The sequence below is a fragment of the Saimiri boliviensis genome, chromosome 14 (genome assembly GCF_048565385.1).
Source record: "Saimiri boliviensis isolate mSaiBol1 chromosome 14, mSaiBol1.pri, whole genome shotgun sequence".
NCBI classification, from domain to species: Eukaryota; Metazoa; Chordata; class Mammalia; order Primates; family Cebidae; genus Saimiri; species Saimiri boliviensis.
Genome location: NC_133462.1, coordinates 2,331,057 through 2,348,192, shown reverse-complemented (window position 1 = coordinate 2,348,192; position 17,136 = coordinate 2,331,057). Strand labels below are relative to the sequence as shown.

General features: G+C 41.6%; 1 protein-coding gene across 1 annotated transcript in view; it reads left to right on the top strand.

Moving 5' to 3' along the window:
* The window catches only part of ZNF471 (zinc finger protein 471), a 42,876-nt gene that overhangs the window by 6,724 nt on the left and 19,016 nt on the right, over positions 1 to 17,136 (top strand). Inside the window, exon 3 of the mRNA XM_003944028.4 lies at positions 928 to 16,510. The gene's annotated coding sequence lies outside the window, so the exon portion shown is untranslated. The remainder of the gene's footprint in view (positions 1 to 927; positions 16,511 to 17,136) is intronic.

The window sequence follows — 17,136 nt, the reverse complement described above, 5'->3', positions numbered from 1 at the left end:
ATACAAAAGACATTAAATCTTATCTTATCTAATCTTACCTTATCTTATGCATTAGTGTAACTGATAAATTATCAGTGTATTCTCTTATCATAGTGCATTATATTAGCTGTATTTCTGTTATTGACTGGATTGTGTCCTCCCCAGGAATTCATATGTTGAAGCCATAACCCCAAGTGTTACCATATTTGGAAATAGTGTCTTTACAAACTAATTAAGTTAAATAAGGTTATAAGGATAGGACCCTAATTGGATACTAGTGTGGCCTTGTAAGAATTTAAAAAGAGATCTTTCCCCTCTCTGTCTCTTCACCATTTGAAGTCGCAGAAGGTGGCCATCTGCAAGCCAGGAAAAGAGCCTTCACTGAAACCTAATCATAATTGCACTCTGATCTCAGATTTCTGGTCTCTAGAACTATGAGAAAATAAAATGTCTGGGCCAGGTGTGGTGGCTCATGCCTGTGACCCCAGCACTTTGGGAGGCTGAGGCAGGCAGATTACCTGAGGTCAGGAGTTTGAGACCAGCCTGGCCAACATGGTAAAACCCCATCTCTATTAAAAATACAAAAATTAGCCAGGCGTGGTAGCATACAACTGTAGTCCCTGCTACTCAGGAGGCTAAAGCAGGAGAATCATTTGAACCTGGGAGGTGGAGGTTGCAGTGAGCTGAGATCATGCCACTCACATGAGTCTTAGTCATGCATGGCTTTTTGTTCACTGCCTGAAAACTGCCCCCTGATGTAGTTTAATTTTATAGTGTGCTATTGTGCCATGCTCCAACCCTTTCAACTCCGAAAGGGATGGCACTATATGTGAGGTGGAACTTAACATACAGAGTGATCCAGTGGTGGTAGGCTGAACAGAACTGCCGCTGCTTACAGAAAGCATGCACTGTATATAGCATTTTCACTTAACATTCTTCTCCTAACAGCATCTACGTGGCATCCGTCATTTAATCCAGGACAAAAAGCCTCAATCCCCCATAGGGCCAGCGTTCCACAGGACAGGACAGGGACTCAGATATTCGTCATAAATAAAGGTGAATCTCCTGGTTGGCCATATTTGGAACTCTGAACATGCATTCAGGTGCGTCTGCCATACTGGGTCATTTTCAGAGTATGCTGAAGTTATTCTGTCAGCTGCGTCTACCATACACAGTTGCATCTGTCATATACTATAATAGGAAGACTTGTCTAGTACAAGTTTATCATAGCTCAAAGTAGAACTCGTATTTTTGAGTATTGTTTGAAGGGGTTAAGCAGAGAGAATTGAGTCAGGAGGTCACCAGGGAGGTATACAGTTTATTTATGGGATTTCAGATGCCTGAATATTGTGATGACAGAATGAAGTTCTTTTTTTTTTTTCTTTTTTGTGCCCTTCTCACTTTCTATATTGCTTATAGAGAATAAAGTTCTTGTGGAAGGAATATTTTCAGAGGATTTGAGAGCATGGTGTTGAAGAGTTAAGGAAACAGCATGTATTACCTTTTAGTGCTAGATGCTTACATGCAAATGAATCATCCTTACACTGTCATGAATGTATGCTTCTCTCTCCCACCCTTTCACTTACCAGTCACATCCCACTATTCCTGGAGCCTCTCCTACCCTGAGGTCAGGTGTGAACCTTGGTGTGTAGTTTGGCTCAGAGGCTTACGATCAATAACCCAGTTGTGTACCAGGTTTCTTTATATCCTGAAGTTATCTACTGAACATTTGAAAAATAAATTAGCTTCAGCAAATTACAGAAACTAGGAGACACTGCTAGCTACCCTTTGACAAACATTTACTCAGTGCTGTGTGCTGGCTTATTTGCATCGTGTTTTGCAAAAGTCTTAAAATCACAGTCATATCTAGATTTTTGTTCAAGTGATTCTCCTGCCTCAGCCTCCTGAGTAGCTGTGATTACAGGCAGCTGCCCCCATGCCTGGCTAATTTTTGTATTTTTAATAGAGATGGGGTTTCACCATGTTGGCCAGGTTGATCTTGAACTCCTGGCCTCAATGGTAGATACATTCCTGTGGAAGGCAAGCATTTCATAAATAGAGTCTCCCAACATCGTTTGGACTTCTTCTGTGTTTGTCTCTACCGCTAATCCGCCTTGAACAGTGAACTGGAAAGTTTAGGCAGTATAGTGGAGTGGTTAAATTTTTTTGGTCTGGAGTCGGTGCCTGTTGTTCTTTGCTTTGTTTTGTTTCTGAGGCAGCATCTTGCTCTGTTGCTAAGGCTAGAGTTCAGTGGTGCAACCACAGTTCACTGCAGCCTCCAACTTCCTGGGCTCAAGTTATTTTCCATCTCTCAGCCTCTGGAGTAGTGGGGACTACAGGCATACTACCATGTATAGTTAATTCTCTAAATGTTTTGCAGGGATGGGGTGTCACTATGTTGCCCAGGCTGATCTTGAACTCCTCAACTCAAGTGATCCTCCCGCGTCGGCTTCTTAAAGTGCTGAGATGACAGGCCTGAGCCACCACAGCCAGCCTCCATTGATTTCAATCCCAGACCATTCTTGCATAATATATTTGAGTGTCAAGTTTGCCTTCTGTTAAATAGGACTATCCCTAGTACCTGCCTCATAGTGATACTGTGAGGGTTAGATAATGACAATGACAACAAAAATGATACCTAACACACTAAGTCATTTCTTAGATGCCATTGTTTCAGAATTTTACATGTATATCTCATTTAATACTCAATGCATCTCTTGAAGATGGGCAGTTCTTTTCTCCTACCCTGCTATTACCTCAGATCATATAGGTGGAAGTGGTGTTCTTCCTACTCATTGCTACTCCCAAAGCATTCGTTTTTCATTTTTTAACTTAATTCCCTTGACTCTCATATTGTGTGACTGGGAAAGGAAACCTGATGGCACCCGGCACATGACAGTAGACTACAGGCAATTAAAGAAGGTGATTGCTGAGATAGACCCTGCTGTGTCTAATATAATCTAAGTGACAGAACAACTATACAAACTACAGGTACTTATCATCTGGATTAGATTTAGCCAATGCTCTTCTCTTAGCCAATGCTCTTCCTTCTTTTCTTTTCTTTCCTAACAAGAGGTTTGGCTGTAGTGCAGTAGCACCATCATAGCTAACTGCAGCCTTGACCTCTGGGGCTCAAGCAATCCTCCAGCTGCAGCCTCCTGAGTAGCTGGGACAACTCAGGAGGTATGCCATCAAGGTGCACCACCAAGCCCCGCTAACTTTTTTTTATTTTCTGCAGAGATGAGATGTTGCCCAGGCTGGTCTTAAACCCTTGACCTCAAGTGATCCTCCCGCCTTAGCTTTCCAAAGTGCTGAGGTGACAGACACATACTAGATTTGTCTACCTCATTCTTTGGTTTTTCAACTCCTTCTGTGTTTGGGGACTGCTTTGCATATACAGCCCTTTCACAAAATAGATCCCACAAAACAATTGACTTAATTCTGTACATCCAGCTAAAATCACGTGTACTAGCCGGTAAGACAGACCAAAAATAATTAAAAGAGAAATCTCCTATAGACATCTGATACTCTACAAGGAGAGTGAGTTCTACCATCTTCCATGCCAGGATTTGCCTATTGAAGCAGAACCTACAGGTAGAGCAGGTAAAGAAAAGTGGACTCGTAGGTTTTCAGTGACAGACATTATTTTTGTCTTTGCACCCACTTATTGTTAATGTTTTCCTGCTTAACTGAACCTAGAGCTGACCTTGTGGCTGAATACCCAGAAGGGTGTAAGAGAAGGTATTCTGGAAAGCATCAGGAAAAGAAAGATCTGTCTTGCTCTGACAGAGTAGAGATCTGCAGAGGGATATCCCTGGCCACATGTAGCCTCCTGCTTTCTGCCTCTGGATGAGCTGAGAGAACCTGCCCACAACTAATGCCGTTGTCTAGCAACCACAAGGAGAAGGCTCCTACAATCAGAAATGCCATCCCAGAACGCTGACTCATTGACATTTTAAAGGAGGAAGAGCAACGGCTTCTCCTTAGACATTTTGTCATGTATGTAAACAGACCCTCATTTGCTTTAGATGTGTAACTCATCCCTATCTACACTCTTAAGCTCAGTTCATTTCTACTACTTTTCATCAGGTCAGCAGGAGAAAATGCGTCTTGCCTAAAATACTCTTTTTAAAATTAACGTTATTTTTAATTGGAAAATCATAATTGTATACACTTACTAGCTACCATATGTTTATATATATATATGTGTATATATATATATGTGTATATATAGATATATATATACACACACTGTATATTATATACATTATAATAGATAATATTAAGACATATCCTATAATGCACAGGACAGCCCTCTGCCCCCTCAAAAATTTATCATGTGGCCCAAGATGTTCATAAGGTAATATTTCAAAACACTGCCTACTTCAATCAATCACCAAATCACTTTGAATCCACAGCCTAAATATTGCCCAGTTATCATTTCCTCTGCCACCGTCCTGGTTACAAGTCGCAGTTGTCACCTACCTTACCCATGGAGGTATCATTACATTATTCTGTCTATTTCTTGTCTGCTGCCTGCTACTTATCCTGAACCCTTAAACCCCCCCCCCCCCAATACAGAAAGCACCTAATGATCTTTAAAAACATGCTTTTGTCACTTTGCCACTTCTGTGGTTTCTATGAATTTACCTTGCCTTTGGATACTTTCCTTATTCCTTGGCATGCCTTAAAGGATCCATGTTAATCGACCACTTTCAACATATCTAGCCTTTCCTCCTGCTACTCCCTTGCCTTTCATTCTATTCAAAGTCACCTCTCTGCTCACTGAGATAAATGCTTACCTGATTGCCTCATTTGGAGAGGCTAATCAGAACCTCAAGAGAATGCAATCATTTGTCTCTTACCTACCTATGACCTGGGAGTCCCCTCCCTGCTTCCAGTCTTCCCACCTTTGCTTCGAGTTGTCCTGCCTTTCCAGACTGAACCAATGTTCATCTTGCATATGCTGATTGATGGTCTTTGTCTCAGAATGTATAAAACCAAACTGTTCTCTGACCACCTTGGGCCCATGTCATCAGGACCTCCTGAGACTGTGTGACGGACATGCGTCCTTAACTTTGGCAAAATTAACTTTCTAAATTGACTGAGACCTGCCTCAGATTTTCAGGGTCCACATTTTGGTAATCACAGAGGGATTATGAGTAGCAGAGGTACCCCTGACCTTTGACAAATCTCCTGTCAGTGCTTGGTACCAGCTTGAGCTATCTTTATGGCTCAAACCTATAGGACAATTTGCTGAGGCCTGAAAGCACCCCTTCCAGAGAATCCCTGATCTTCCAAAATGTGGTCACAATTTTAAGTTTATTTTGCAGTACAACTCATTTAAAAAAAAATTTTACTTGCTTCCCACACAAGGAAGGCCAGCCTGCTTCCATAATGATGGAAGGCTGGTGACTCCTTTATAGAGTTCGAACTTGCTTCCAACAGGGAAGATAAGGTTTTTTCCCCTGCGTCTAGGATGGTGGAGAGCAGTCTTTAGCCTGATACCCATCCCAAGGTAACTGAATTGGGTTTGTCTTGGCTAAAGTAACCAGCTGCTCTTAATTTCTCCTTACCATTAGAGTGCCCAGTAATATAAGTTGTGTGATTGTTTTGCTTAACTGTTTTGTTGTTGTTGTTTTGGTCTGTTTCCCATTGGATTCGACCAACTTTACCTTCTCTCTCTCTTTTTTTTTTTTAGCCAAAGATTTTGTCTTTTCAGTTGATAGAATTCTCTTTTCTCTCTCTCTCTCTCTCTCTCTTTTTTTTTTTTTACCTACTCATGACATGTAACAGAATTCTCTTTTCTTCATTTACTTCTGCTGTCTCTCCTTTTTGTTGCACCCTCTGCTGCATGAGGGACCTAAGATAGTTTATAATAGCCTGCGGTTCCTTAAAGAAAATGGAGAAGGTGTCAGATTCCCTTTGGGGAGAAACCTGTTTTTCCTTATGGAACCCCAAGAGCGTAAACAGACAAGTTTGTCTCAGCTCTTAAACTGCTTGCTTTTGTATTGTGTTCTCTGATTTATTGACTAAAATAGTTATTGCAACAGAAGCTACTCGTGAATTTTTAAAGAAGAGTATAGTTTAGAAACTTAGAAATACCTTTATTTAAAACAATTTTTCTAAATACACTGTAAAAATATTGCATGGTCTAGCCTCATAATAATTCTCCCTTTTTGGGCCGGGCGCGGTGGCTCAAGCCTCTAATCCCAGCACTTTGGGAGGCCGAGGCGGGTGGATCACGAGGTCCAGAGATCGAGACCATCCTGGTCAACATGGTGAAACCCCGTCTCTACTAAAAATACAAAAAAAACTAGCTGGGCGTGGTGGCGCGTGCCTGTAATCCCAGCTACTTAGGAGGCTGAGGCAGGAGAATTGCCTGAGCCCAGGAGGCGGAGGTTGCGGTGAGCCGAGATCGCGCCATTGCACTCCAGCCTGGGTAACAAGAGCGAAAACTCTGTCTCAAAAAAAAAAAAAAAAAAAAAATCTCCCTTTTTGGAAGCCCAGGATTCAGTGTGGGCTCTGCCAAGAGCTCAGAGATCCAGTTAAGAAATAAGTAGTCCCTATCTAAATAAAATTGGTCTCCTTATGCAATCCTATGATAGATTTCTACAATTTTATGTTTGATTTGGCATCCATCTCTAATCTACCTCTAACATGCCAGACTTTTTCTCTCTGTACCTTATGATGTAAATTTTTGCTGTAGGATTTTCACCTGAGTTATTTCCTACAATATACAAATTTAAGACTGTTTAGCTGACAACTGCATAGGGTGGTAAAACAGGTTATTAGGAATCTGGGCCCAGTGTGGTGGCTCATGCCTGTAATCCCACCACTTTGGGAGGCCAAGGTGGATGGATCACCTGGGATCAGGAGTTCGAGACCAGCCTAGCCAATATAGTGAAACCTCATTTCTAAAAAAAATCTGAAAGTCTAAGAGGTTTATCAATCTATAAAATATACTTCTATCAGCACGCCTAATACAGCTATGAATGTATGTGTTGTGTATACAATGTTTCACTACTGAAAATATGTAAAAGAGCTCTAATTAATTGTCTTAAAGAAAAATAAAAATGTATAAATCAAATACTTTATCAGAAAAATAAAAGACTAATCAAATGCTTTTTCCAGTTTATATGACTTAAGTAAAATCTTTAATAAATAAGCCAGCTTTAAAATTATTGGAAAAGTAATATTAGAAATGTCTTAAAAATAGCCAGCATACGTTTTTGTTTGCATTTATTGACCAAGGAATTTCATACTTATCCCTGCCAAATACTACAAGGTGTCAACATTTGACATAGGGATTACAAAACTATAAACGTAGGCCAAGACAGAATGTTCTTTGCTTATGTAATCTTTAAAAAATAAGACGTTGATATTGGTTTAATGATAATAGCTAAATCTTTAATTTAGTAACATTACCATAACTTACAATCTTGTGGCTCTAGGCAGTCTAGTGCACAGGCAGTAAGGAGGTTTGTTTTGGAAAAGGACTGTTACTGTCTTTGTTTCAAAGCTAAACTATAAGCTAAGTTCCTCCCAAAGTTAGTTCGGCCGACACCTAGGAAGGAACAAGGACAGCTTAGAGGTTAGAAGCAGGATGGAGACAGTTAGGTCAGATCTTTGTCACTGTCTTACTTATGGCAGTTTCAGAACTTTAAGTGATGTCTATCACAGTTTTCATAAATAATCTAGGTAAATTATTAAAATAAAATAATTAGGTATATGTAATGGGATACTTGTAGATAAATGACATGATTTAGAATCTAAAGTTAAATAATAGATATTTCATTATTTGGGTATTTTTCAATAAAAACATGTTGTAGGAAAACTTTTTTTTTTAAAAATGGTGTGTTCTTTTTTTTTTTTTTTTGAGACAGAGTTTTGCTCTTGTTACCCAGGCTGGAGTGCAATGGCATGATCTCAGCTCACCACAACCTCCACTTCCTGGGTTCAGGCAATTCTCCTGCCTCAGCCTCCTGAGTAGCTGGGATTACAGGCCCACGCCACCATGCCCAGCTAATTTTTTGTATTTTTAGTAGAGACGGGGTTTCACCATGTTGACCAGGATGGTCTCGATCTCTTGACCTCGTGATCCACCCGCCTCGGCCTCCCAAAGTGCTGGGACCACAGGCCCGAGCCACTGTGCCTGGCCGGGTGTGTTCTTTTAAAAAGGATGAACAATTTTTTGTCTAATTCAAAGATTATTTAAAGGTGACATATAAAACAGGGTAAAAGGAACCAGGAAATAAGAGAGATGTAAAGAAAGTCATAGAAATAGAGAGGGTTTTTGGTAAGAAAATTTAAAGAGAAATAATTTTATATGAGAAAGAATCTTGTAAGTTTAGCCACAGAATAAAATGACTTGTTGTTTAAGAGGAAGGAATGTTCAGGACAAACCAGAAAGTCCAGGCATTTAATGAATAGTCTACATAAGTCACAACAAGAAGGTTGATTTAAAAATAAACTTTTATGTGATTCAGTTGTCTATAATTAAAGGAAAATTATAATGGTCTGTCTGGAGATTGGGTTTGATATACAAAAAAAACTTCAACTCACTTTCAGCTCATATAAGTTTATTTTCCTTAGGTTCTGTGTTTTGTTTTGCTTTGTTTTGTTTGTTTGTTTGTTTTTCTTTTTGGGGCCTGATGATAACAATGTTTTTCTTAAAGGTCTAAAGGAAACGCATTTTCTTCCAACATAATGTTCTGTGCACTGCATAAGGTCATTTCTTTTGCCTTTTGGTAACTGGCCTAACATTTTATGTTTTATCGAAATAATTCCTATGCCATTATTGTTCAGTTTGGTTTGCTTGGAAAGAAAAACTGAGATTAAAAATGTTTTGTTTTTTTTTTTTTGGCTGGGCACTGTAGCTCACAGCTGTAATCCCAGCACTTTGGGAGGCTGAGGCAGGTGGATCATGAGGTCAGGAGTTTGAGAACATGCTGGCTAATACCCTGAAACCCCGTGTCTATTAAAAATACAAAAAATTAGCCGGGTGTGGTAGCACACGCCTGTAATCCCAGCTACTCGGGAGGCTGAGGCAGGAGAATTGCTTGAATCCAGAAGGTGGAGGTTGCGGTGAGCCAGGATCACGCCACTACACTCCAGCCTGGGTGACAGAAAGACTCTGTGTCCAAAAAAAAATTTTTTTTTAATTAAGGTTATATGTCCATGTATCTTCCTATATGTGCTTTTAAAAAGTCCTTGTGACATTAAGTTACAGGACTTTGACTCCTGGGTCTGAAAAGGACACAAAGTCCTGCTAAGTCTTAAATACTTAGAGCAATTAAACCTTCATCTTCTGGCCCAGTAGAAGATGCCCATCAAAATAAACTGCATCCCCAGAAATTAAACCTGTTCAATTACTTAAAGCCCAGGGACTATAGCGGGAGAGGTGGGCATATGAGATTGTAAGGGCCAATTTTGAGAGAGAAAATAAGTTCAGTTTCTCTGTAAATTAACCACTAATGTCAAAGGCACACTGATGCAAGACCAGCATATGGGCCCCTGTGTCAGATTAACAAGATTTTCTTGAAGCATTAACTGACTCCTTAATAAAGGATATAAAGCTTATGAAGGCTTGTGGAAGTTATAATCTTATGATCAAGATTAAAATTTTATAGATTGTTTATAAAATTTTGGAGAACAAATTTAATTGGCTTTATGCTTTTTTTTTTGAAATGAAGTTTTGCTCTTGTCCAGGCTGGAGTGCAATGGTACAATCTCAGCTCACTGCAACCTCCGCCTCCTGGGTTCAAGTGATTCTTCTGCCTCAGCCTCCCAGGTAGCTAGGATTACAGGCATGCTCTACCACACTCAGCTAATTTTGTATTTTTAGTAGAGTCGGGTTTCACTATGTTGGTCAGGCTGGTCTTGAGCTCCTTACCCGAAGTGATCCACCCGTCTTGGCCTCACAGAGTGCAGGGATTACAAGTGTAAGGCACGGCGCCCAGCCTATGCTGTTTTTATTAGGGCTTATTGTTTGAAAGATTAAGTGTCCTTTCTCAAAGAATGAAGGGTTTCACCTTGTTTTGAATTCCTCGAGTTACCATTTTGGTTAAATGAATGACTTATTTTGCAATGACCTGTGATCCTAATATGGAATATCAAGTTTTTAAAACGTTTGATATTTGGCACACTTTACAAAATCAAATGATAAACTATGTCTTTTTCTGACCTAATTAATCCTTTAAGATATTAGGTTTTTTAAAGTCCAAAAATGACATATTTGGCTTATTAGCCATAAAAATTATACAGGAAGCATTGTCAAATATAAAATGGTATTTCGTTTTCTCCGGGCTGTATTTGTATAAATGTTATTGGTATGTGTTCCAAAATTATGGGAAACACCTATAATTTTGATATGAATTCATGTACATTAGCAGTAATAATTATAATTGTTATGTTAAATTGTGTGTCATAGAGGTAAGAAATTTCCTTATGAATTGTGTCTTAGTTGCTCTCCTAAAACTTGTTGTTATCTACGGACAATTGCTGTCTTTGTTTTGGTCCTCTTTAGAAGATGGTTTTATAATCAGCTATAAAATTCTAACAGGTGCTCTTGAATTCAGGGCTTTTTTTTTTTTTTTATGAAACTGGGTGTTGCTCTGTTGCCCAGGCTGGTATGCAGTAGTGGGGACTTGGCTCGCTAAAGCCTCCACCTCCTGGCTCAGGTTATCACTTGAGTTATCACTTTGGTTAAATGAATGACTTATTTTACAATGACCTGTGATCCTATTGTGGAATACCAAGTGTTTAAAACCTTTGATATTTGTCACATTTTACAAAATCAAATGATAAATTATGTCTTTTTCCTGGACTCTCGTGCCCCAGCCTTCTGAGTAGCTGGGATTACAGGTGCCTACCTGGCTAATTATTTTTTAATTGTTAATCGTTAACAATTTTTAAATTGTTAATAATTTTTTAATTGTTAAGAGACAGGGTTTCACCATGTTGGCCAGACTGGTCTTGAATGCCTGACCTCAAGTGATCCACCCACCTCAACCTCCCAGTGTGCTGGCATTACAGATGTGAGCCACCATGCCTGGCCTTGAATGCAGGTTTATATTAACTTTGGAGACTGTGACATCAGAATAGAGGAAAATCTTTCAGGACTCATGAAGGCTGAAATGTTCATGAATATCAAGCAGAACAGGAATTAATGGCATAGAATAAACTAATTGAAGTCCGAAGTAATCTTTTTAACTTTTTGCTTAAAATGTTTCTGATCGTTTATTTTTCAGAGTTAAGAAAACTTTTATTTTAAACTATCTACAGCGTTTAACAATTGAGTCCTGTAAAAAATTTGGAGCATTTTTGTTCTCTCTACCACCTGATTTCTGCAGAATTTGGAAACTGTGGGTATTCTTACAACAATATGGTTATTTGCTTAAGTGCAATAAGAATCTGTTTTCATTTGTAAGAAGATACAATTTGTGAAACTAGTTATTTTACCAAGGCTTTGACTGTAATGGTTTGCTTTTTTTTAAGAAATCAAACTTGACCTCTGGAGCCAATAAAAGCCCCTTGGAAAAACTGACTGCATACCTTAGTCTACAGTTCTTGTACAGGGGTCCTGACCTGTGGTAAGTAAGGAATGTCGCCTTCTGACAGGCCCCAAGTTTACCTTGGAACCTCAAGAGGAGAGGAATTTACCCAACTCATAAATATTTGATGATACCAATTTATGGCTGGGCTCAACTTTTTTAAAAAGTCTTATCTCTGATTTATTTTATGGAACAAAGTTCCAACAAAGACAATTAAAAATCCTATGTTAAAAAAAAAAAAATTATTCGGCCAGGCACGGTGACTCATGCCTGTAATCCCAGCACTTTGGGAAGCCGAGGCAGGTGCATCATGAGGTCTGGAGTTTGACACCAGCTTGGCCAGCATGGGAAAACCTGTCTGTACTAAAAATACAAAAATTAGCTGGGGCCTGGTGGTACGCACCTATAATCCCAGCTACTTGGGAGGCTGAGGCAGGAGAATCACTTCACCCTGGGAGGCAGAGGTTGTAGTGAGCCGGGATTGTGCTGCTGCCCTCCCATCTGGGTGACAGAGCGAGACTCTGTCTCAAAAAAAAAAAAAATTCTTGTTGTACTTTATACAAATAATCAGGCCAAGTATAATAAAGCAAACCAGCCCTATTATGATTTGCTGTTAGTAAAAATGGGAAAATGGATAGAGAAAAATTATGTTTCAGAAACTGTAGTACTCCTGTTGTTAGATTCTAGTCTTGACTAATGTTTTTCAATTTGTATTATCTTCTACAATTTGGACCATTCTAATTTTTCTTGGCTATAAGTCTTCAATATAATGTTTTCAAATTTTCCTCCTTTTTACCTCATTTTTCCTAATTTGGAGTCATCAAAAACTAAGGTTGCTTTCGTAAAGCCCTGCGAACTGAAGCTAGACCTAAACTGAAACTTCAGAAGAAAATAACAGCAACCCACTTGCATACACAAGCCACTTTCATACCTGCCTACTGATATACGGACTTCAGAGTAATGTGACCTGTACCAATTGGTCAGGATTGTTCTTTTGTTACTGCTTTTGCTTTTTTAGACAACTGCTTTGGCAAACAGGCAGGCAGACTCTCACAAGGTTAAACACAGAGTTTAGCATACATAAGAAAACAACAGCCTAGAATGGCAGGCAGAAATAAGAGGAGCTTAGGTTTATTGTTTCTGTCCCTGAGTCACTGAACTTAATTTGGAGCTTCCCACCATAGGGCCCCACAATTCCACTCCAGGCTACTAAAGAGAAGTAAAAAGGGATGTCCACACAAAAGCCTGTGCATGAATGCTCATACTAGCCTTAAAAACCATAGCCAAAGTGTAGGAATGACCCAAATGTCCATAATTGATGAATGAATAAATAAAATGGGGTATATCCATGATGGAATGTTATTTAGTCATAAAGAAGAAATGTAATACACGTGCTACAACATGAACATGAAAACCTGATGCTAAGTGAAAGAAGCCAGACCACAAAAGGACAAATAATGCAGGATTTCACTTACATGAGGCATTTTGAATAGTCAAATCCTTAGAAAGTGGAATGGTGGTTTCCAAGGGCTAGGGTGGGGAGAATGGACAGTTACTGTTTAATGGGGACAGAGCTTCTGATTCGGATAAAAATTGTCTGTATATGGATGGCATGATCTGGTGTACTTAATTCCCATTTCCCCGTACACTTAAAAATTGTTAAAACAGTACATTTATGTTATGTATATTTTAGTACAATTTTTAAAAGCCAAAAGAAGAATCATACCTCCCTCAGAAGATCGTCTTAGCAAGCCAAACAGAATCACCTTCCTTGAGGGAGAATCTGCAGGTTTAGTGGCTGAGTTTTGTACCTTTTTTAGAAAGTGTCATCTTGCTGGGCGCGGTGGCTCACGCCTATAATCCCAGCACTTTGGGAGGCCGAGGCGGGTGGATCACGAGGTCAAGAGATTGAGACCATCCTGGTCAACATGGTGAAACCCTGTCTCTACTAAAAATAGAAAAATTAGCTGAGCATGGTGGCATGCGCCTGTAGTCCCAGCTACTCGGGAGGCTGAGGCAGGAGAATTGCTTGAACCCAGGAGACGGAGGTTGCGGTGAGACGAGATCGCGCCATTGCACTCCAGCCTGCATAACAAGAGTGGAACTCCGTCTCAAAAAAAAAAAGAAAGAGTGTCATCTTTTATTTTCTTGCATGCAAACATTGACCATGAGATTGGTTTTGTTTTGTGCACTTGATGATGTAGAGTGGAATCGAATGTGGAGAAATGCCAAAGTCTTTGCTAGATAGATTCCAGTAAGTAGAGCCAGTGACCCCGAGCCAGCCCTCTGGCTCATTTTTCTGCCTTTTCATTCTCCATCCTGCCCCCAAGATGATGCAAATTTAATCAAGGCTATACCTGATTCAGAAGACTTCAGGGGCTCCCCATCAACCATGGAAGACGATTGACAGCCCTGAATGTGGCTCACAAGGGCCTCTCACATTGATCCTTATCCTTCCAGGAGAATCTCCCATCCCTTTTTTTCTTGCTTTTGTAAACTCCAATGAGGCCACGGTGTTGTGAGTCTATTCTTTGGAGTGTGGTGTCCTCTTTGCCCAGAAATACCATTCCTCATCTCATTTGCCTGATAAGCTCAGCTATCTCCCCTCAGTGAATTCTTTTCCAGTGTGCCTGCACTTGGTACACTCATGCTGATGGACTTGCACCCCCATTGTGTAATAAAATATGTGATGCTTCATTTTATGTGTGAACTTGGCTGGGCCAGATGTTTGGTCAAACATTATTCTGGGTGTTTCTGAGAGAGCATTTGTGAATGAAAGTAACATTCAAATCAGCAGAATTGGCATAATATACATTGCCCTCTTTAATGTGGATGGACCTCATCTAAGCAGCTGAAGGCCTAAATTTAAAAAAAGACCAGACTCTCTGGAGGAAGAGAGAATTCTCGAGCAGAGAGCAGTGGGACTTCCTCTGCAACATCAGCTCTTCCTGGTTCTATAGGGTTTTACAGGCCAAAGATAGCCTGCGTAGTAGGCTACACCATCTAGGTTTGTGCAAATACATTTATATGATGTTTGCACAACAAGGTTCTTAGGAAATTGCTTAAGAACCCATTTCCCAGAGTGTATCCCATCCTTGAGCAATGTAGACTGTATTTCCATACTGTAAATACTCCCCTTATGGGGGATTTCAATCTACAAATGTGACATCACGGAATGTGGAGTTAGAAAGAAAGGTACAGTTCATGGCTCACAGTTCCTACAGCCCTTTTAATTTCCTAAATGAGTACAGCAAAGTATCTTTTGTTAAAATATTTGGCATTTTTTTCCTGGTTACTGAAAAAGCTCCAGAACAGCTGCAGAGCCATAAAACTGAAAGACAGTAGTTCAGCCACACATGAGTTTATGTTAATGTGGTGATTTTTGGAAACTCTCAGGATAATCCCAATATTTAGGGGGAGTGGTGGCTAGTTGCCAGAGGAACCAGCCATAAGCTCAGAGGATTGGAACTCACAGCTCCACTCTCTGCTTCTGGGAAAAGGGAGAGGCTGAAAATTGATTGCCAGTGGCCAGTGATTTAATCAATCACATCTACATAATGAAACCTCCATAAAAACTGAAAAGGGCTGAGCTCAAGTGGCTTCCAAGAAGGTAGACAAAAACACATCCTCATGCTGGGAGGGTGGTCCACCCCAACTCCACGGGCAACGGTAGCTCCTGCACTAAGGGCTTCTCTCGGACCTTGCCCTAGATGTGTCTTCCTCTGGTTATTTATATCCTTTAAAATATCTTTCGCAATACACCAGTAAACATAAGTATTTCCCCGAGTTCTGTGATCTGGTCTAGCAAATTAATTGAACCCAGGGAGCGGGTTGTGGGAGCCCCAATTTATAGCACATCTGTCAGAAACACAGGTAAAATAATCTGGAGTTTGAAACTGGCATGAGAAGTGGGGTACTATCTGGTGGGACTGAGCTGCGTAACCTGTAGGATCTAATGCTATCTCCAGGTAACTTCAGAATTGAATTGGAGTAGAGGCCGCTCCTGGTATCTGCTGCAGAAAGGCGTTTTTTGAGATGTTAAGACATTATGAGAGACGACAGAAAAAAATGTATACGATACAAGCTTCTCTGTGTTATATTTCTCCATAGCCCTTTTTACGGTTCATCAGACTATCTAAATTACACATTCGTGGCTTGTTTTTCTCCACTTCAAAGTAAATTCTATAATAAGAGGACAGGGATTTTTTTTTCTCTGCTGTATCCCCTTGAATTGCTTTTCTTTTGTTTGTCCCACCTTCCAATACTAGTGCTACAGTTTTCATAGTTCCCTGAAACAGGGAACTTAACATTCTGTTAAGTTGAAGAACCGCGGTTTAATCCTAGCAGACTGGCTCCAAAAACGTCATGTTGTTCACCATCTCTGAGCACCAACGATGACATTCTCATTTTGCAGCTGAGGTATTAATTTGCCAGAGTCACAACACGGGCGGGGTTCCGAGTCGCTGTTCTTATTCCAAAAAGCTTAACACAGAAAGATAATCACACTCCCACAGACAGGCACAGAAGGCCGCACTCCGAATGACATCGCGGTCACAGGGGCACAGACAGCGTCACAAAGCCGCACACGTGCTCACACCGAAGACTCAGCCGCCGAGCGCTTCCCTCCGAGGTCGTGGGAACCGGTAACTAGGGACGCTTCTGGTCGGTCTCCAGGCGAGGAGAGGGGAGAGCGCAATCTTTGCGGCTGCGCACACTCCCGCTCTTACCCGCGGAAAACCCTGGGCCAAGTCCGGCTCGCATAATCACGCACTGCGCAGAAACGCCCGCTCTGTCTCTAGGGTCCCTCCCACTCTCACAGCCGTCCGAGGACAGGCCCCCCAGTGCTAGGCCACGCCTCGCCTCCGCCCCTCGCGTCCGGCCCCTGGAGAAAGGCCGGCGCCTGCGCAATGGGGATTCCGGCGTCGACTCACGAAGTCCTTCGGATGAGAGCTTCTGCGTGCCAGACGAGGCCAGGGGTTTGTTTTGGGTGGTTTGGGAGTCCGAGCTCGAGGACAGGGCCTGGAGCGGCAGGCAAGGCGGGCGGCTCAGACCCGGATCGCGAAGGCCCCGCAGCGTCCTCTCCCCTTGAGGACTACATTTCCCAGAGGCCCGCGCGGCGCGCGTACTCGTGTCTGCGGGGCGGAGGCCGCGGCTCGGGGCTGCTGGGCGCTCGGGGCGACTCGGGGCGGCGGGACCACTGGAGTGAGCTGTGGGAGAGATGGGGGTGTGCCTGTGTGTGAAAGACCGGTCAGCGTGTGAGGCCCCGTGAGCGGGTGCGGTGTGTGTGTGTGTGTGTGTGTCAGACCGAGAGTCCAGCGTGTGAGACCAGGGTGCGTTCGTGTGTGACAGTGCGAGACGGGTCAGTGTGAGAGAGCAGGGAGTGTGAGAGGGGAGTGTGCCTGCGTGTGAAAGACGAGTGTGTGAGTCTCTGAGAGGATACGGGGTGTGTGGGTGTGTGAGTGTGTAACGCTGAGTGTCCAGAGCACGAGACCGGGATGTATTCGTGTGAGAGTGACATGGGCTAGAGTGAGAGAGACCAGCGAGTGTGAGAGAGATGGACGTATGCCTGCGTGTGAAAGATGAGTGTGTGAGGCTCTGAGAG